The sequence below is a fragment of the Aquarana catesbeiana genome, linkage group LG02, assembly GCF_042186555.1.
Source record: "Aquarana catesbeiana isolate 2022-GZ linkage group LG02, ASM4218655v1, whole genome shotgun sequence".
Classification (NCBI taxonomy): Eukaryota; Metazoa; Chordata; class Amphibia; order Anura; family Ranidae; genus Aquarana; species Aquarana catesbeiana.
Window position 1 is genome coordinate 191,840,917 of NC_133325.1, and position 22,417 is coordinate 191,863,333.

At 44.8% G+C, this 22,417-nt stretch overlaps 1 protein-coding gene across 2 annotated transcripts in view; it reads right to left on the reverse strand.

The window, feature by feature from the left end:
* The window catches only part of NR4A1 (nuclear receptor subfamily 4 group A member 1), a 72,509-nt gene extending 50,824 nt beyond the window's left edge, over window positions 1-21,685 (reverse strand). For both annotated transcript variants that reach the window (XM_073614108.1, XM_073614107.1), the window contains exon 1: window positions 21,516-21,685. The gene's annotated coding sequence lies outside the window, so the exon portion shown is untranslated. The remainder of the gene's footprint in view (window positions 1-21,515) is intronic.
* Window positions 21,686-22,417: the final 732 nt, after the last annotated feature.

The window sequence follows — 22,417 nt, forward strand, 5'->3', positions numbered from 1 at the left end:
AGCACTGCAGCAAAAGCTGGTTTTATTATCACTGCCCAAGAGATTGCCAATCACTTCAAAGACAAGATCGATGCAATTCGTGAGGACATCTCCACTGTGCGTTCGTCTTCCCCACCCATCATACCTTGCCCAGCAGCACATTCAACTCTCCTCTTTTGAATTGGCTACTACGGAAGAGGTTACAAAAATTTTCTCGGATGCCCACCTAACCAATTGTCCCTTGGAACCTGTTCCCTCACAACTACTACGGTCACCCTCTTCTTCTATCCTATGCTCCCTCACCCACATCTTCAATCTCTCCCTTTCTAGTGGCATTTTCCCCTCCCCTCTAAAACCCTCACTGGACCCTACCGACCTGAACAACTTAAGACCCATCTCACTACTCCCATTCACCTCTAAACTTCTAGAATGCTTAGTCTACAACCGTCTTAGCTCCTACCTCAATGAAAATAACCTTCTTGACCCCTTACAGTCTGGCTTTCGCTCGCAGCACTCCACGGAAACTACCTTACTAAAACTCACTAACGATTTACTAACTGCTAAAACCAACAGCCAGTACTCCATACTCTTACTACTTGACCTCTCTGCGGCCTTTGATACTGTTGACCACCCGCTCCTTCTCAATAAACTACATTCCCTTGGCCTCCGAGATTCTGCTCTATCCTGGTTCTCTGGCTATTTATCACAGCGCTCCTTCAGTGTCACCTACAACTCTGTCTCCTCCTCTCCATTGCCCCTTTCTGTGGGGGTCCCCCAAGGCTCGGTTCTTGGACCCCTTCTCTTCTCTATCTACACCTCCTCCCTTGGTCACCTAATAACTGCCCATGGCTTCCAATACCACTTATACGCTGATGACACCCAAATCTATCTGTCTACTCCTCACCTCACTCCTTCAGTCTCCTCTCGCATTACTAACTTACTAACTGACATATCAGCATGGATGTCGCACCACTTCCTTAAACTAAATCTCTCTAAAACTGAGCTATTAATATTCCCCCCCGCCCGTGCCCCCCTCCATGACTTTTCCATCAAAATCAACAATGCAACCATCAGTCCCTCCCCTCACGCCAGGGTACTAGGTGTAATCCTAGACTCTGACTTGTCATTTCAGCCTCAAATCCAATCGCTGTCAAAAGTTTGTAGAATTCACCTCCGTAACATCTCTAAAATTCGCCCTTTTTTTAACAAATGAAACCACCAAGCTCCTCATTCACTCCCTTGTTATCTCTCGCCTTGACTATTGCAACTCCCTTCTCATTGGCCTACCGCTCCATAGGCTATCCCCTCTTCAGTCTATCATGAATGCTGCTGCCAGACTTATCCACCTTACCAACCGCTCAGTGTCTGCCAACCCTCTACTTCAATCCCTACACTGGCTCCCAATCACCCAGCGAATTAAATTCAAAATTCTAACCACAACATACAAAGCCATTCACAACTCTGCCCCAAGCTACATCACTAATCTTGTCTCCAAATATCACCCAAATCGACCTCTCCGCTCTTCTCAAGACCTCCTGCTTTCAAGCTCTCTCATCTCCTCCTCCCATGCTCGTCTCCAGGATTTCTCCAGAGCCTCTCCCATCCTCTGGAACTCGCTACCTACATCTATCCGGCTATCCCGTACTCTTGCTACCTTCAGGCAATCCCTGAAAACTCATCTCTTCAGGAAAGCCTATCACGTCTCCAACTAATCTCCTACCACTTCCACCAGCTCATTCCCCACAGTTACAACCTTTTGTACCACCTGCCCCACCCTATTAGATTGTAAGCTCTTCTGAGCAGGGCCCTCTTAATCCTATTGTATTGTATTATAACTGTATTGTCTCCCTTTTATATTGTAAAGCGCTCTGTAAACTGTTGGCGCTATATAAATCCTGAATAATAATAATAATAAAATAATCATTTTATTTTAATTTTATCTTGTTATTTTTGGCTGGAGTTCTGATCTTTAAAGAAAACATCTATAGTATAAAGCACTGTGTAAACTGTTGGCGCTATACAAATCCCGTATAATAATAATAATAGTACCTAAACAAATTGCTACAGGTCATTAAGGTGCTTACAATTCCCTGCAGCCTCCTCATAAGTTCTGTAGGCTGAATACCAGACCATTCTGACAGGCAAAGCCCAGCAATTCCTCCTACTAAAAAGCTTGCCATCCATCCTGCCTCCTGCACATTCCTATGAGCCAGTAAGCCTGACAAACAGAATGAGCCAAAAGGAATGTGACGGATTTAGTGGAAAGCGCCAACACTACTCGCAAGTGTCTTATTTTCCAGCTTGAATGAACCAACATTTTGCCATATCTGGAGGCTTCTCAAAGCCATTGGAGTTCTGTGCAGTCACATCTAGGTTCCCGTGCTTACTTTTGACTAGAGGATTTTTTGTTTTTGTTCTAGAGACCAAGGAAATGATTCAATGCAGCGTTATGGCTGCATTAGAGAGTTCAGAAAACGAACAATTCTGAAAGCTGTGCAACAAGTTTTTTTTTTTTTGCTGTTTGCAACTGATTCAGGTAGTTTTATGTTTGAAGCGTTTTACATTCTGATGCTGTGACCGCCGCAAATTAATAAAGAAATACTGCCATATCGGTGATAAGAAAAAGTGAAGGTAGATAAGTAAGAAAGTCCTGATTGAGACAACATTCATCTAAGACAACCTGCAACAGATTTATGCGCACCTTACTATTTTCGGTTTCGGCACCAAAATTTCCATTCGGTGCACCTCTAGTTCTAATGAGTATCTACAACACTATGAATTTTACGGAAAGTCTCTTCAAAAGCTAAGATGCAGCAAAGTGATAACCACCAAAGAAGAAAATTCCATGCCATTCTTCATAGCGATGTCTATATTCTTAATGGCTAATTGCTCTCTAGGTATCCATTTTTAAAGAGGTATAAGCAGGCACTGGAGGGAACCTTCATCTTATTGCCAGTTTTTATTACACTCCCCAATACATCCTTGGAGTCACCAAAAGGTTCTAAGAGGGTTGGGAACCCAGAAAAAATGTCCCCTCTTCTTTAATCCTCAACATCTGCTCCGTCTATACACTTTGTATTTATATATAAAATTCCAGGCCAAGGGCTCTTTCACACTAGAAAATTTAAATTTAGCCTAATTAAATGCACCTATAGTGTTAATGAGCATTTAGGGTGTGTTGTACGGGTGTTCATGTTGTGTCAGGCAACACTTCTAAACACTCTGTGTGTGTGTGTGTGTTTTTTTTTTTAACTTTTAACGCTTTGCAACCGCACTGTGAAAGCGCTCTAAATGCCATAGGTGCATTTACAGTGCGTTTAAGGTGCATTTCAATAGAAGAGGATCAAGGTAGTTGCAAAGCGTCAACGCCTGCCAAAATCTACAGACAACATTATTTTTGCCTCGCCATAATGCGAAGCAATGCTAACGCGTAGTGTGAAATGTTCCCAATTGCAATAATTCTGTGTGCCATTGATAGGGGTACGGGAAGTGTTAAAAATGGTGACCCAACGGCCTATTGTCAACGCCTGTGTGAAAGGGCCCTTACTTTTACTATGGGTTGAATGTATGCTAGGTAGTAGATGTAGAAGAACAAAAGGTAGTTCTCATACAAAATCTAAAAGACCTCTAACTTCCAATATGAATGACATTCTACAGGAAAAAATACTATTATTGAATCCATCACCTACAAAACTTATTTAGGGAAATTACGACTTAAGGACCAAGCCTCTTTTTGAGATTTGTTGTTTACAAGTTAAAAACAGTTTTTTGTTTTTTTTCGCTAGAAAATTACTTAGAACCCCCACACATTATACATTTTTTTCCTAGAGAATAAAATGGCGGATGTTGTAATACTTTCTGTCACACCGTATTTGCGCAGCGGTCTTACAAGCACACTTTTTTTTTAAGAAATACACTTTTTTAAATTAAAAAATAAGACAACAGTAAAGTTAGCCCAATTTTTTTTTTACATTGCAAAGATAATGTTACACCGAGTAAATTGATACGCAACATGTCAAGCTTCAAAATTGCGCCCGCTCGTGGAATGGTGACAAATTTTTACTCTTAAAAATCTCCATAGGCGACGTTTAAAAAAATTAAACAGGTTGCATGTTTTGAGTTAGAGGAGATCTAGGGCTAGAATTATTGCTCTCACTCTACCGATCACAGGGATACCTCACCTGTATAGTTTGAACACCGTTTTCATATGTGGGCACTACTCACATATGCGTTCGCTTCTGCACACGGTGGGACGGGGCGTGTTTAAAAAAAAATAAAAAAATAGTTTATTTTACCTTTTTTTTTTTTCAAAAGAACAGTGGAAAAATAAAAGTGTCACTTTTATTCCTATTACAAGGGATGTAGACATCCCTTGTAATAGAAAAAAAGCATGACAGGACCTCTTAAATATGAGATCTGGGGGTCGAAAAGACCTCAGATGTCATATTAACACTAAAATGCAATAAAAAAAAAAAAATTTAAGTTGTCATTTAAAAAAAAAAGGCCCTTTAAGAGTTATGGGCGGAAGTGACGTTTTGACGTCACTTCCCCCCTGCAATGGTATGGAGACGTTTGGAGGCCACCTTCCCCTCACTCGTCTCCATACCTAACACCGAGAAGGATCCGATCGCCTCTGCTGCTACCGATGGCCCCAGTAAGCGGCGGAGGGCACCGGAGAGCGGCGGGGGGGCCCTCTCCCGCCACCAATAAAAGTTATCTTGCGGCGAATCCGCCGCAGAAACCACTATTATCGGAAACTGGACCGCCAGCTGAAGAAGAGGATACCGGGGTATGGCAGCTAGTTGCTGCCATAACAACGATATTCCTCTTCAAAATTAGGACGTATATCGGCGTGCGGTGATCCGGAAGTGGTTAAATTTTTTTTCAAAAATCTTTTATTCCACACTAGTGGGAACAGTAAAAAGAAAATGTGCTAAATTGATGTAAGGTGTCTGTAACAAGTCTAGGTGTGTTTTTCTGTGTCTGTGAGTTCGGTATGGGTAATCACATGAAGCAGTCCCTGTTCTCATATACAGTTTCCATGACAATGAAGCAGATGGTGACACTTCTCCCTGAATGCCGAATATCTCTTCCTAAACTGTGCTCATGCTGCTGTGTTTTCCACTTGATAAAATCTATGCTTTGTTCAGAAATAATGAAAGGATGATTCCTGTTGGACAGAAGCACTGAACATTTTCAATTATTATTTTATAAAACTGAACAGTGAACAACTCCGATAAGTGTAATGAAGAATATATGGCCAAAGCAGGGCTGGATTAATAATAGAGCTGAAGGCATTATAGCTCCAGACATCCTTATTAAATAAGCTTCGCTCCTTTTCTGGTGCCTTCAACAAGCCCAGAAGTCTATTCTACCACCTCCTGCAAGTTTCAGAAGATGCTACTTTTCATTCATTAGAGGTTAGATTTGACAGAGGCCTCCAAATTAGAGGCTGTGAGCTAGCAGTTTGCCTATGAAGAACAATCAGTTCCAGACAAGTTCCCAACAGCGTGTTAAGCTAGCCATAGACGGATATAATGTCCTTTGACCGTGTGTTCCAAAAATCTGAAAAAATCAATTATCAGAGCATGGGGATATTACCATCGGTGAATTGACAAAAAAAAGTTAGCAAATCCCTTAAAATTTTTAATTGACTGACATGCCAACAGTTTATTTTTAATGTTCGAATTTTGGTTACATGGAAGTGACATAATGTTCATGCCTGTGAACCTACACATACCATATACTGTATATCATATATAAATGAATGAATGTTTAAGTTTTACCTCCAGATCAAAATATTACCTAGCGTGCACACACCACAATGTATGCTTTGCCCAAATTGAAACCACATTCACATTTAGAATTTTGTTAATTTATTGAAAAAAACAAAAACAAAAACAAAAAAACATAAATTTGCCTTTTTTTTGACACTACAGTCGAAAATGATCACTGAACTGTCCCCCACTAACATGTGGAAAATCAAATGCACATTCTGAAAAAAAAAAAAAAGCCATTTTCTAACAAATGGCCTGGGTGGTGGGATTTGGGGCTCAGAGGCCAGGGCTGCGGGAGCCGGGGATCATCAGAGGCCAGGGCTGCGGGTGTCGGGGATCATCAGAGGCCAGGGCTGCGGGCGCCGGGGATCATCAGAGGCCAGGGCTGCGGGCGCCGGGGATCATCAGAGGGCTGCGGGCGCGGGGATCATCAGAGGCCAGGGCTGCGGGCGCCGGGGATCATCAGAGGCCAGGGCTGCGGGCACCAGGGATCATCAGAGGCCTGGGCTGTGGCTCATCAGAGGCCTGGGCTGCGGGAGCCGGGGCTCATCAGAGGCCTGGGCTGAGGGTGCTGGGGCTCAGAGGCCTGGGCTGCGGGCGCCGGGGATCATCAGAGGCCTGGGCTGCGGGCGCCAGGGCTCATCAGAGGCCTGGGCTGTGGCTCATCAGAGGCCTGGGCTGCGGGGCTCATTAGAGGACTGGGTTGCAGGCGCCGGGTTTCATTAGAGGCCTGGGCTGTGGGCGCCGGGGCTCCTGAGAGGCCTGGGCTGTGGGCGCCGGGGCTCCTGAGAGGCCTGGGCTGCGGGCGCCGGGGCTCATCAGAGGCCTGGGCTGCGGGCGCCGGGGCTCATCAGAGGCCTGGGCTGCGGGCGCCGAGGCTCATCAAGAGGCCTGGCCTGTGGCTCATCAAAGGCCTGGGCTGCGGGAGCCGGGGCTCATCAGAGGCCTGGGCTGAGGGTGCTGGGGCTCAGAGGCCTGGGCTGCGGGCGCCGGGGATCATCAGAGGCCTGGGCTGCGGGCGCCAGGGCTCATCAGAGGCCTGGGCTGTGGCTCATCAGAGGCCTGGGCTGCGGGGCTCATTAGAGGACTGGGTTGCAGGCGCCGGGTTTCATTAGAGGCCTGGGCTGTGGGCGCCGGGGCTCCTGAGAGGCCTGGGCTGTGGGCGCCGGGGCTCCTGAGAGGCCTGGGCTGCGGGCGCCGGGGCTCATCAGAGGCCTGGGCTGCGGGCGCCGGGGCTCATCAGAGGCCTGGGCTGCGGGCGCTGGGGCTCATCAGAGGCCTGGGCTGCGGGCGCCGGGGCTCATCAGAGGCCTGGGCTGCGGGCGCCGGGGCTCATCAGAGGTGTGTAACAGTTATGTGTATGTACCAATTAAATTTTTGCACTTTTATTTGTATTGCTGCTAATGGCAAGTATAAGTCATTAATGATCATATGATACATTAAATAATTTTGTCATTAGCAGTACAACTATGAGTTCAAAATTTGAAGGCAAAGGAAGACTACAGGGAGCTGCTTATGAACATAAGCCAGGTGTTATTTTTTTTTTTCCTTTTTGATAGCTGAGCAGGGATTTTATAGGTAAATACTGTGCAAAAATGCAGTGAATATGTGTCGTAGGGAGCTAGGCCATTATTTTAATAAGCGAATCTTCGCAACTTTTAAAAATTGATTTTAACTGAACTTGACCCATCTCAAGAAATCTGTAAGATTTTCAGAATGTGTATACCAGTTTAAGATTACTGCAGAAGGATTGAAAGATTAGTCTCCCTCTTAGATGCTGCTGCGTGGCCCTTGGGTCAACAGTTTCTGGGGTGCCAGGCCTTGAAGTACTTGTTTTCAGTAGAGTGGGAAATGGTCATGCTTTTATAGCTGTCTGTGTGCCCACTGGTAAGATTCTCCCTCTCTTCCTGTGTGATCAGAGAGACAGGAAGTGAGGGGAAATTACAAAAGGCACAAAGACAATAGAACACTTGACTGAGTTTCCAATTCTTCCCAACAATATTTAGAACTAAAAAAAATGGTTTGGTTTGAGTTCCAACTAGAAAAAAAAAAAAAAACTCTAAGAGAAACAAGGAGGCTGCCATGCAGGACTTCTTCTATTTCAAGTCACCAAGCTATGATGTGGATCCAGATAAGGACTTATGACTTTTATCACAGCCCAGCTGCAAGAGAGTAATGCCATTGTTTTGGCCATGTAGGATGGTGTGGAGGTTCAGATTAAGGCAGTACAATTCACCATTGTGCCCAAGAGACACAAGAAGCTTCCAGATGAATCATGCTAAGGGTAACCCCCCAAACTAGTCTTTTAGATTTGGATAAACATTTTGGGTAGCAGTAAACTCTGCACAGTACTCTCCTGTTTGTATAATTGTATATACTAGCTATGATCTATGTTAGAACCATCACTAGGGTTTCTGTAATTGAATGCTCATTCCCCATTAGTGTACACCCTGTGCCACATACAGTAGTGAAGTTTGCATATTATGTCCTCCATAATATCACAACTTGAGTGAGAAGTGTTGTAAGTACATCATTATCTAATCAGGTACTATTGTTGAGTCTCTCTAGACTTCCATCACTGCGCAAAAAACACAAACTGTTCTACAATCAGGGTCACTAGATTATCATGTAACAAAAACCATCAAAATACAAAGACAAAATTGAAGTAAGCCGTTTCACGGTTGATTGCCTTACCAAACCAGGCCATGTTGCTGGAGCAAAGGAGAAGGAAATAGACAAGCTTCCATTACTTAAAGGAGAATTCTAGGTATAGATAAGTTTACATAGTAACATTGATTCAGCTTGGATCAAAGTAACTATGCATATACTATACCTGTGGATCCCAAAGGAAGCTGGAAATTATCGTAGTAGGCGCTACTACAGTAACCTCTGAGCTTCCAGGTTTCGTGCAGAGTTGCTGGTCTTTTCAGATGAGCAGCAAAAGGAAGCGGCTTCAGAGCAACTGATCACATGGTGGGGAGGAAGAATGCAGGATAGGCCTATTTTATGTGGGCGGACAGATTGGATCTGCCTGTCAGTTTTTTTTGGCAGCTCGGATCAGATCATTCATTGCCTGCTATGGAGCAGCAGGTGTCAACGGTCATGTGTCTGTTATCACCGGCCAACATCTGATCCTATCCCCTAAAAACAGACAGATGGGGGATACGTTCCCCATCCATCTGGCAGATCGGATCAGATGGCCGTCGGGTGTAAACAAACAGGCTATCTTTTCACATACAACCATCCATAGCGGAGAGCGGACGTTTTCTGTGTCCACTCTGGATAAGCGGAGTGGACATGAACAAGCCATCCGCCTCCTCAGCGGACAGATTCCCCACTGAACAGGTAGACCCCATGTGAAAGGGGCCTTAATGTTTACCCTCATTCCTTACCACACAGAATAAGCAAACAAGTAACCCTCGCCGACTACCAATAGTCATTATGGGTGCATAATCGGTTATGTTTTTATATATTATATCTCTATATTTTGTCTGGGAATGTGTATATTACATATGTTGTATATTGGATATGGTGTATTGACTCTTCTTAGGGGCTGTTTGTAGTGTTCTGTTTTATCAAGTATGTGCTTCTTTCACCACTTCTTCTTGAATATTCCATCACCAGTCATTGGAGGGGCAACTCTGGCTTGCAAAAGCAAAACAAGGCTGTATGCCGAAAATGTGTCAGCTGTTTTTAATCTTGACCTTTATGTAGCAAATAAAGATTTTCATGGGATTCTGGAGTTGCCAGCTACATCTTTCTTGGAAAAGCAAAACTCTGTCTCCACCAAAACGGTCGCCTATACATAGAGGCACACAAGTCAGCACTGGGGAAAAGATCAGCTAATGGGAGAGCACAGGCAATATTGGGGACTTGTCCTTTACCCTCTACTTGCTTTTTTGGGCCCAGCCTCCAAAGATTAGATTTTCTTTTAATGCTAAATCAGATCCCAAGCAGGGTGCACAATAGTACATAATGCTAATGACCATATTTGCCAGCATATGATGTTGCCATTACATACATTTCCATAAATCCTAAGGCTGGGTTCACACTTATGCGGATTTCTCTGCATCCAATTCGCATGACAGGAGACTGTGACCGGCTCTCTATGGAGCTGTTTCACACACCTCTGGGGCAGCTGTGGAGCGGATTGAATTGGATGCTGGAGAAACCCGCATCCAATTCTCATGACAGGTGACTGTGACCGGCTCTTTATGGAGCTGGTTCACACATCTCTGGGGCAGCTGCGGAACGGATTGTACAGGGGTCCTGTGCATCTTTGGCTCCTTTCAGGTCCAAATTCAGGCAAAAATTCGTGCCCGATTCGTCCCCGAAACGGAAAACAGGGACGCACCGTACCCCCTGCTGTGAGCCGCATCCGAATTCAGTGTGAACCCAGCCTAACTCTATTTAAAACAATAGTTCTAAATGGAGTGGTAAAGCTTTAGAACCTTTGCCAGGGCTTTCTCTGCCCAAACATTTGAGATTTTTGCTCACTTCCTGTCTTGGCATCATTAAAGTGGAGTTCCACCCACTTTTACAACTCTTCAGCATCCGTCACTAAACTGTGCACTGTAAACAAATTGGATATTTTTTAATTTTTTTTCTCAGCACCTACTGTATATCTGCTGTATTCATTTTTCACTTCCTATTCCCTGGCCGGGGCCCATCGTATCATTTCCTGTTTGCAATGCCTTCTGGGAAGGGGCGGCAACTTCCTCTGAAACTGCTGTTGCTATGGAAACCTGACCTGAAACCTATAACACTGGTTGTGCTGCACTGAGCATGTGCGAGATCTGCAAGGATGAGATCCAGGAAGAAATACAGTCTGGCTTCAGATGCCCACACTTAAGATGGCCACGGCCTGCTGTAAGTTTATAAAATAACAAACTACTGCTATAAACTAACAAAACAGACCTCAGTTTACAGACTAACTTTACTAGAATACATTAAGCTTGTGTATTATAGGGGTATTTTTAATTAAAAAGTAAATTTCGGCCGGAACACCACTTTAAGTGTATCAGGGTGTCACTGGAACAGGAGGCGAGAGGATCTACCCCAGTGAGGACACGGAGGAGATCAGACCAGTATGCTGTGACTTCATTACTCTGTCTGAAGAACTAAAAACTGGGAGAATACCGAGCAATGCCAAATACAGCTCAGAGGTCAGTTTTTTCTTTTGCGTTTTGTTCTACTTTAATATGTAAAGCAAAAAAAATAAATAAAAAATCTATTTGGTTTGCATAATAACCCCTTTATATAAAAGAAATACAAATGTGGTTTATTCATTCCAGCTTGTGTGGGATGAAATGTCTACTGACATTTGGAAATGAATTTATTTCACTTCTGGTTTCAGTAAACATCTAGATCTGGACAGTATGTTACAAAGATATTTGTGTACTTTATGAATATAATGGAAATTTTCTAACAATTTTACTATGTATTATGTTTAATTTAATCACCATGCCTGGTTTGAGTAAAAATATCTCTGTTGACCACAACAACCAGATCCCAGTCACTGTATCTTGCAATTAGAAAAGAAATGAAACATTCAGTTGGTTGCCATGGGAAAAAAAACCCCCAAAAAACCAAAAAAAAACAAAAAAAAACTTTTCTTTGCTCCAGTGTTCGAAGGGGGGCACAAAAAAAAGTCTCTGGGATTAGATTCAGGTTTTCTAAGGATGCACTTAGCGTACTTTGTTCAGTTCCCCTTGTGTTACTACTTTCTGGTAAAGATACTGGTTTACAGAAGTTCCCTAGTCTAGGGCAAGAGAAGGGCACTATATTAAAGTGAGAGCATGCCAGACTGCCAAGACCCATAAAGAATTTAGAAGCTGGCAAACATGGTCTGTATATTTTACCCTTCAGCTATTGTTACATGCAAGGTTTATAGAAAAGACAACTCTCTCTGTAATATAAATTGCTACTTTTTAGTTCTGTTTTATGAAAACGTTACTGTGTAAAGTTTCATAATGTACTTACACTCTAATGGCCCTTACACGCGATCAGAAAATCGCATGGAAAATACCGATTTCGAATCGATCATATGATAATCTGATCGTTAGTACACAGCTTTCGAGAGCCAATCACCACAGTTCACCCACTATTATCCGATGGGACAAGCACGAACATTTTTCATGTACAATACCAGATCGTATGATTTTTGTTCAACCACTTGCCTAACGGCACTTTCACCCCCTTCCTGCCCAGGCTAATTTTCAGCGCTGTCACATTTTGAATGACAATTGCGCGGTCTTGCAACACTGTACCCAAATGAAATTTATATACATTTTTTCACACAAATAGAGCTTTCTTTTGGTGTTATTTGATCACTGCTGTTTTTTTTATTTTTTGCTAAAAATCGAAAATGAAAAAAAAAAAAAACGTTTTTCTTAGTTTCTGTCATTACATTTTGTAAATAAGTCATTCTTTTCCTTCACTAGTGTGTGCTGATGAGGCAGCACTGATGGGCATTAATTGGCTGCACTGATGAGGTGGCACTAATATGTCACACTGATAGGTGGCACTGATGAGCAGGCACTGATGAGCTCTACTAATGGGCACCGATTGGTGTCACTGATGGGCACTGATGGGGCTGTACTGTAATCAGGGCACTGATGATCAGTGCCCTGATTACCTGTACAGGTCTCCCCTGCGAGGAGGTGCCGCTGATTGGCTCCTCTTCCCCTCGCACTCTGTCAATGTGAGTCGAGGAGAGACGATAAACGGCACGTCCGTGTTTACATGTGATCGGCTGTGAATGGACACAGCCGGTCACATGGGTAACATGTGATCGGCTGTGAATGGACACAGCCGATCACATGGGTAAAGAGCCATGTCATGGGCTCTTTATCAAGATCAGGGTCGCGCCACAGGTGCATGAGAGCAGCGCTTCTGGGGCACCGGCATATGTCACTGTCCCAGAACAAGAGTGAATCCTGCCCTCTGTCATTTTAATATATGGCGGACGGGAAGTGGTTAATCAGTACAGCTGTCATTCGAAAAAAATACAATGCAAATACACTACAACACATTACATCACTTCTGAATTTTTATTCTGTCGTACGAGATTTTTCGATCATACGACTGATAATCTCGTCCTGTGTGTACCAGGCATAACAAGCAAATTAAAAAGCTCATACGCACAAGGCTTAACAAAAAAAAAAACAAAAAACAAAAAAAACTCCTCTTTCGTGGGTGTTTGACTTTTTTTTCAGTCTGTAGCCTCCCTGGCGGTATGATTATGTCAGATTTTTGCGTCTCAAAGCGGTACAATTTTTCTGCATAGAAATTTGGCGTTTTATATTGTAGGCCTGTAATTCTTAGCAATAACACACTAAATCTGTCCAAACAAGAGTCTAGTAGATATCAAAGGTATGATAAAGTTTGAAACACGAAATCATAAATTATAATATAATAAATAACTAATTATAAAAAATAATAATATAATAATAAAATGAATTTCCCCACAATTCACTATCGCTCAATTCTGCAAGTGTTCTAATTTACTATTGCTGTTTTCTAGCTGGTCTAAAAACACTTTTGACATAAAGGGACACTTTTTGGTTGCTATGGACAATCTCAAGTTTCCAGGCAGAAAGAACAGTATATATAATATAAAACTGCATGCAGGGCATTGGGCAAGGCAATGGGGACAAAAGGGATGTGAAATGATTTCATACAGTAATGTATTCTGTAAGTTTACAGTGTACTGTATGTGTTATGAATTTTCTTTTTTTTTAATTTGCCGCCGGGCTCCACCCCCATGCGTCACGACGCTCGCAGGGAACGTAGCCCGGCACACAGAGGCAGAGGACAGAGCCCGCAGACACAGCAGGAGAACATCACAGGATCCTGGGGACAAGGTAAGTACACAGCACCAGGATCCTGCAATGCAATCCCGAGTGTGGCTCGGGATTACCGCTAATGGTACTGAAATTTAACCCCGAGCCACACTCGGGAAAACCACCAGGGAGATTAAAAGCACCTCTATGTTAGCCATTGGGAAGGATTTACTAAAGTCAAATAGACTGTGTACTTTGCAATTGCAATAACTCCCCCCAGAGCTTAGTAAATGTGGTAAAGCATCACTTTTTAAAGAATACCCAATGAGGTTCAAGAAAAAAAAAAAAAAAAAAAAATTTTTTGCTTGCACATGTTTGTATGATGGACATCAGCAGAGCTTTACCACATTAAAAAAAAAAAAAAAAAAAAAAAACACAAACATGTTATACGTACCTGCTCTGTGGAATTGTTTTGCACACAGCAGCTCCAATCCTCTTCATTTTGGATCCTCTGCAGGCGGTCCTTGCTCCTCCCCCCTGCCGAGTGTCCCCAAAAGCAAGCCTCTTTCTGTGGGGGCAATTTAGCTATGCTCTGTGTGTCCATTCAATAGCTGAGTCAATGAGGAGCGAGAGACCTGGGAGAGCCACTGCTCTCATGCATATCATTACTGCCTTTAGTAAATCCACCCTTATGTGTCCATGCACACATAGGAGTTTAGAATTGTATTAGAAGAGGAACGTTTACTAACTGAAAAAAACCCCATCACCAGCATATCCAGGGGAGGAGCATTTGGGCAGAAAAAATACTTGACGCATGAAGAATTGTCTAAATGAACCTAAAAGCTAGATGCGTTTTAAAGTTTGAGCGTTCATTTATTCCAATGGCCAGAATAAATCAATATTCAGGCCAATAGAATCCATAAACGCTCAAACGCTTTGCATGCCTTTAGGCACTTTTTCCTACCATGAGTAAAAGGCTTTCAGGAGAGAAAACCAAACGACCAGTTCCTCTCTCATCCTCCCTGTTCCCAAAAATTGAAGTTTTTTTTTTTTTAAACTGGAACTAAACCTAAATTTTCGAAAACTGCAAGCAGGCAAATTTTTATTGCACAGGAGACCTACTCAACAGAAACTTACCTGACTGCCCAAAGTTTTCTACTGAATGTACACTGAGCTATGCGCAATGTAAACATTGTTGAAAGGTGGAGGTGTGTATTTTGGGGGTTTAGTTCTGCTTTAAAAAAACTTTTTTTTGGGGATTGATTCACTTCCTGTGTCCTTGCCCATGATGCCCATGGTTCATCCACCCGCTACCTCCTGGGATGTCGTTGTCACATTCCAGGAGGTAGTATTTCAGTACAAGTTCTCCTGTGCATGTGCGGACCACCACATAGACTGGCAGAGACCAGTGGTGTGCCTGCCCAAGCATTGAGGATGCACTGTGGCTGTCCCTGTCCCTCTATGATAGAGACACAAGATGGGCAAAGGAGAGCTTTGGGTTGGAGGCAAAACAAACGCTGGACTCCATGGAACAGTAAGTATATGTAAAATAAAAACCATACAAGAGTTGTGTATTCTTAGTTAAATCTTTTTGTGCCTTGTGTAGTTCTTCCAGATCCAAATGTGCAGTAATCCAGTGTGAAAATTTTTGTCTGTGCAGGTGCTTCCTTTAACAAAGACCAGTCACTGCTGTTCTCCCTCCTTGTGCAGGGTAACTGGTCTCGTCTCCGCCACTTCCTGTAATAGTTTACACTCAGCCTATGATGAGCAGAGCTGCTGGGCCCACCCATGGCTCACCTCTCTGCACAGGCCATGTAGCGCACAATGATGATGTCACTGCTACTTTTACAAGGTAATATCTGGGTTTGCAAAGTCATTTGGTGCACACAAAGTGGATTTACATCCTTTTGTGGCTATTGAGTGATATAATAAAATGAAAGTTTTTGTGTTCAGCTTTGATGGCACTACCTTCACCAAATTCAGACAAGCATTTGTGCCAGTTTTGGTAACATTACCGACAGACGTGACAAATTCAGGCAGTTCTTACTACTGTCACTTTAAGAACCTGTCACTATGACAGCTACAGCTTCTTAAAGAATTACCGCCTATTGGCACCCTTTATGAATTCCCCCAAAATTTTAACTATACCGGTGTCATGAAACTGGTCAAGTAATATACATGTCATCAAAAAAAACTGTAGGGCAGCCCATATCAGGGATCTCCAAACTACAGCCCTCCAGCTGTTGCGGCACCGCATATCCCATGAGGCATTGTAAAACTCTGACATTTACAGACATGACTAGGCATGTCATGATGGGAATTGTAGTTCCTGAACAACTGGAGGGCCATAGTTTGGAGACTCCAGGAATAGATGATTACATTTTCTTTCCTCCACCACTGGTGGATAGAAAGAGAAACACTTGATTGCCCTATCAACACAGTCACAGTGTCGATGAGGGAATCCCTCCCCTGTGTTCTGTCAGTAGGGGGGGTGCGAGGAGCCTTCCTAGCTGGCAGAACACAATGATTACTGCTAGCGACTATAGCCCCTACTGCAATCGAATATAAAAAAATCTGAGAGGCTTTTTCTTTTCAATCCCTCAATTGACTTTGGTACAATCAGCTTGCCCATACATGGATCAAATCTCAGCTGGTCCCTGCTTAACGGGACAAATTTCGATCCACGTATGGCCGGTTTAAAGTGTTTGTTACCCTACAAAAAAAAAAAAAAATTGATCCTGTCCCTTTAAAGCATGAATTGTGCTTTGTGATTTGACGCCCTCTATCACCTAAAATACCTGGCTGATCCTGCCTGGTGCTGCCCACCCCCCCCTGTAAACTGACCATGGTTTATCATGGCTGCTTAACCCCGACACCATGGTCAGTTTACATGCCTCCGTCATTTGCAGCTCTCCTGTGTCCACCCCCCCCCCTCCCTCCCTGCCTGTCAGCTTGTGCCTCCTGCCGCTCCCTCCTGCTGCTGAAATAACTTTAGCATTTTCATGCATTCCCCTGTGTTAGATGCAATGTCCACTGTATGTGCTTTCTTTAAAAAAATGCCCCTGTATACAGTACCTTATTTCCGAGCGCCACTCGGCAGTCACATGACCGGCCGCCTCTCTCCTCCTTCTTAATGACGTCAGTGGGGGATTCTCAGCCCCTCCCGCTGTGGCTATCAGATCGGGAGAGGGAACGTCGGTCGGTCACGTGAGCGCTGAGGAAATAAGGTGCTGTATACAGAGGCATTTTTTTTAATAAAGCACATACAGTGGAGACATAGCATTATCTAACACAGATGATTGCCTGAAAATGCTAAAGATAGTTTACAACCAATTTAAGGACAAACACTGTGGCTCTTTCACATTACAAGCTCTACTGTATCTCTGCTTCAATTGTTAGAGAATAAAGCTGGCCATACGATAATGGGATTTTGCTCTGTGGGTGGCCCGAACACCATTCTCCAGCCTGACATCTTTCGACTGAAAAATCATTTAAAAACTTGTTGGTTTAAAAACGGCTGCATCCAATCAGATGCAGAGAACTGACAGGGCACGGTACTCTGCAATCTTTCAGGACATGTTGCAACCTATGAGATCTGCATGTCTATGGATGACATAAGTCCCCTTTCACATCAAGGGTCAATTTTTTCAGGCGGACCAGATCAGACCCTCCATTCACCCCTATGGACAGACGGGTGTAATCTGACTTGTGTCCATTTACACCTGCCTACCTCCAATCTGATGCGGTTCAAGGGATCCGTCCCCCTCCGTATAGGTGGATCAGAGGGAAGTTGGGTGTAAACGGACAGCGGTATGCGTGTACACTCACTGATCCATTTATACCCGCCGGTCCAAAAAAAAAAGAAAAATGGAAGGGGATCCACCCCCTTCATCTTGGCAGGTTGGATCAGAGGGCAGTTGGGTGTAAACGGACAGCGGTATGTGTGTACTCACTGGTCCATAGAGCAGGCTTCGTCTGTATCCACTCTACATAAACTGAGCGGACACGGACTTGCCATCCACCCCGCTCAGATCCCCTGCTAATCTAATCGGAGTCTGCCCCTTGTGAAAGGGGTCCAACTCTTTTCCCCTGTTACAACCCATCTGTCTAAACACTGGCCCATGTACAGGGAAAAGACTTCCCTCTTTTCTTTAGAGATGAGATCACCCATTAGTAATCTCTCTGCAAGTAAAGTGCAGCTTGCGTGCGTCTATCGCTCTCAAAGCCCAAGCATATTATCAAAAGAGATACTTAATATAAATATATATTATCCTATAGAAGAGCTTTATAGCATTACTCATTGGCAAATCCTGAATACATTGGTAAAACTTGGGTTTATTGGTGCGCTAAAACTTTTCAGTGTCATTAAAACCAGACTTAAAGTCTGCAATACTTACCTCTGCTTCAGAGGTCTGAGGTTGCTCACCAGCATCTTCTACCTGGCTTCTTCCAGGTGCCAGGCTGCAGCCATCTTGATTGGCCAGCGCGGGATGACGTCACTCCTGCGCACGTACAGGAGTTCAATCATCCCAACACACTGGCACTGTGCCGGAATGTAAAGCGCATGCGCAGCTCAATGTACAATTTAAAGAAGACACAGCAGGAGGGTAGGTTTGGGTGCGGGTCTCTTCTGCAATAAAGCGCTGCCTGCTCACAGTTTTTTAATTTGAGACTTTAGTTCCATTCTATTGTCCTACCTTTTATAATAGGTTAAAGAAACAGCTGCAGATAAACAGGTACAACTTATGTAGGAGGATTTGTTTTGTCTCTGTGTATCACCAGTCTCTGACCAACACTTGTAGCATGCCCATAGTCTCTGACCATTAATTGTGATGTTTAGAAACTACAGTCATGATCCATGTCATGGTCAGAGACTAAGGGCATGCTACAAGTGTGCCATGCCAGTTGTCTCTGACCTTCTTTGAAACTTTACCTGTAGCATGCCCGTGGCCACCGACCTTCACCTGTAGCATGCCCGTGGCCACCGACCCTCACCTGTAGCATGCCCGTGGCCACCGACCCTCACCTGTAGCATGCCCGTGGCCACCGACCCTCACCTGTAGCATGCCCGTGGCCACCGACCCTCACCTGTAGCATGCCCGTGGCCACCGACCCTCACCTGTAGCATGCCCGTGGCCACCGACCCTCACCTGTAGCATGCCCGTGGTCACCGACCCTCACCTGTAGCATGCCCGTGGTCACCGACCCTCACCTGTAGCATGCCCGTGGTCACCGACCCTCACCTGTAGCATGCCCGTGGTCACCGACCCTCACCTGTAGCATGCCCGTGGTCACCGACCCTCACCTGTAGCATGCCCGTGGTCACCGACCCTCACCTGTAGCATGCCCGTGGTCACCGACCCTCACCTGTAGCATGTCCGTGGTCACCGACCCTCACCTGTAGCATGCCCGTGGTCACCGACCCTCACCTGTAGCATGCCCGTAGTCACCGCCCCTCACCTGTAGCATGCCCGTAGTCACCGCCCCTCACCTGTAGCATGCCCGTAGTCACCGACCCTCACCTGTAGCATGCCCGTAGTCACCGACCCTCACCTGTAGCATGCCCGTAGTCACCGACCCTCACCTGTAGCATGCCCGTAGTCACCGACCCTCACCTGTAGCATGCCCGTAGTCACCGACCCTCACCTGTAGCATGCCCGTAGTCACCGACCCTCACCTGTAGCATGCCCGTAGTCACCGACCCTCACCTGTAGCATGCCCGTAGTCACCGACCCTCACCTGTAGCATGCCCGTAGTCACCGACCCTCACCTGTAGCATGCCTGTAGTCACCGACCCTCACCTGTAGCATGCCTGTAGTCACCGACCCTCACCTGTAGCATGCCCGTAGTCACTGACCCTCACCTGTAGCATGCCCATAGTCACCGACCCTCACCTGTAGCAAACCCACAGTCTCTGACCCTCACTTGTAGCTAGAGTTGCCACCTCATCCCTTTAAACCTGAACAGATATTAATTACACAGGTTATGTGGCTTATTAAGGTGGTAATTAAACTCACTTGTTGCCTTATCTGCATTTAATTATCCTCAGAACCTGTGTAATTCATATGTGTTCGGGTTTAAGACTGGATTCACACCTATGCACTTTTAGTGCATTTTGCAGATTTGCACTACAGTCCATATAACATGGTTTCCTATGGAACACGTTCTGTGGTGCAAATCTGCAAAATGCACAAAAAATGCATAGATGTGAATCCAGCCTAAAGGGATGAGGTGGCAACCCTACTTGTAGCATGCCCGTAGTCATCAACCCTCAGTTGTAAACTCTTGGAGGGGATGATAAGGGACTATATACAAGATTTTAGTAATAAGAACGGTATCATTAGCAGTAATCAGCATGGATTCATGAAGAATCGTTCTTGCCAAACCAATCTATTAAGCTTCTATGAGGAGGTGAGTTGCCATCTAGATAAAGGAAGGCCCGTAGACGTGGTATATCTGGATTTTGCAGAAGCATTTGACACAGTTCCCCATAAACGTTTACTGTTCAAAATAAGGTCCATTGGCATGGACCATAGGGTGAGTACATGGATTGAAAACTGGCTACAAGGGCGAGTTCAGAGGGTGGTGATAAATGGGGAGTACTCAGAATGGTCAGGGGTGGGTAGTGGGGTCCCCCAGGGTTCTGTGCTGGGACCAATCCTATTTAATTTGTTTATAAACGATCTGGAGGATGGGATAAACAGTTCAATCTCTGTATTTGCAGACGATACTAAGCTAAGCAGGGCAATAACTTCTCCGCAGGATGTGGAAACCTTGCAAAAAGATCTGAACAAATTAATGGGGTGGGCAACTACATGGCAAATGAGGTTCAATGTAGAAAAATGTAAAATAATGCATTTGGGTGGCAAAAATATGAATGCAATCTATACACTGGGGGGAGAACCTCTGGGGGAATCTAGGATGGAAAAGGACCTGGGGGTCCTAGTAGATGATAGGCTCAGCAATGGCATGCAATGCCAAGCTGCTGCTAATAAAGCAAACAGAATATTAGCATGCATTAAAAGGGGGATCAAATGCAGAGATAAAACGATAATTCTCCCGCTCTACAAGACTCCGGTCTGGCCGCACCTGGAGTATGCTGTCCAGTTCTGGGCACCAGTCCTCAGGAGGGACGTACTGGAAATGGAGCGAGTACAAAGAAGGGCAACAAAGCTAATAAAGGGTCTGGAGGATCTTAGTTATGAGGAAAGGTTGCGAGCACTGAACTTATTCTCTCTGGAGAAGAGACGCTTGAGAGGGGATATGATTTCAATTTACAAATACCGTACTGGTGACCCCACAATAGGGATAAAACTTTTTTGCAGAAGAGAGTTTAATAAGACTCGTGGCCACACATTACAATTAGAAGAAAAGAAGTTTAACCTTAAACTACGTAGAGGGTTCTTTACTGTAAGAGCGGCAAGGATGTGGAATTCCCTTCCACAGGCGGTGGTCTCAGCGGGGAGCATTGATAGCTTCAAGAAACTATTAGATAATCACCTGAATGACCGCAACATACAGGGATATATAATGTAATACTGACACATAATCACACACATAGGTTGGACTTGATGGACTTGTGTCTTTTTTCAACCTCACCTACTATGTAACTATGTAACTATGTAACCTGTAGCAAACCTGCAGTATCTGACCATCTCCTGCTCCATATCTGTAATGCCTGGCAGCTTTCTGTACTATTTTATTCACTGCCTGTTATTGGTGGCCCTTTGGAGTTGTGAGGGGCCCCTTATATGAAGAAAGTTGCCCACCCTTGTGAAATGCTATGACCCCAGCTGTAGCTCTATGATGGGATGAAGCCACCTCTCTATAGACAATCATGGGTCTAATATAAAGGTCAGGACAAGGCATGTGACACACAGAAGATTTTTGGGAAATGAGAGTAAGAAGTAAATCAGTAAAATGGAGTAGAGAGGGTGAGAGGAAAGCCATGCAGAAGAGCAGTCTGTGTACTTACACATGGGGCACTGTGTGGAGTCCTCAGTGCTGTGATCAGGTTCCCTCCACCTGCTGTGTGTGATGAGCTGGGATCCCGAGGTCACTGGCAGCCCTCCTCCTCCTCCTCCTCCTCCTCCTCTGTAGAAGGCAGCCCATAGCCCGGGCCGGGGGAGACAGACAGGGAAACCTGACTCCTCGGCGTGTCTGAGCTCCGCTCGCATTCTCTCTGCCAGCTTCTTCCCTCTGCTGGCCGGGGGAGGAGGGCCCGTGACGTCAGCACCCAGTCCCATTGACGTCAGTGGAATCCCTCTATCTGCATCAATGAGCTAAAATTAGCCGCACACAAGAAAAGACCAAAATAGCTCTCATGCCTTTTGTGTCACACGCTCCATAGACAACAATGGGGGCACATAGTATTTATAGGATCGCCCAGCACGAACACAGCTAAATACAGAGCAGCCCGATATGTTTTCCTTTCCTGAACCCAACAGCCCCCACACAGGAAGATCGGCCCCCAATCTGATCTCATGTCACCGATCACATTGGAAGTGACAGTACAGGGCAGATCTACTCCATATAGAGAGCCTGGGGAGATCATCACATAGGAAGCCTGACCTCTCCTGTCTGTCTGACCTCTCCTTCTGTCTGTCTGTCTGACCTCTTATCCTGTCTGTCTGTCTGACCTCTTATCCTGTCTGTCTGTCTGACCTCTCCTCCTGTCTGTCTGTCTGACCTCTCCTCCTGTCTGTCTGTCTGACCTCTCCTTCTGTCTGTCTGTCTGACCTCTCCTTCTGTCTGTCTGACCTCTCCTCCTGTCTGTCTGTCTGACCTCTCCTCCTGTCTGTCTGTCTGACCTCTCCTTCTGTCTGTCTGTCTGACCTCTCCTCCTGTCTGTCTGTCTGACCTCTCCTCCCGTCTGTC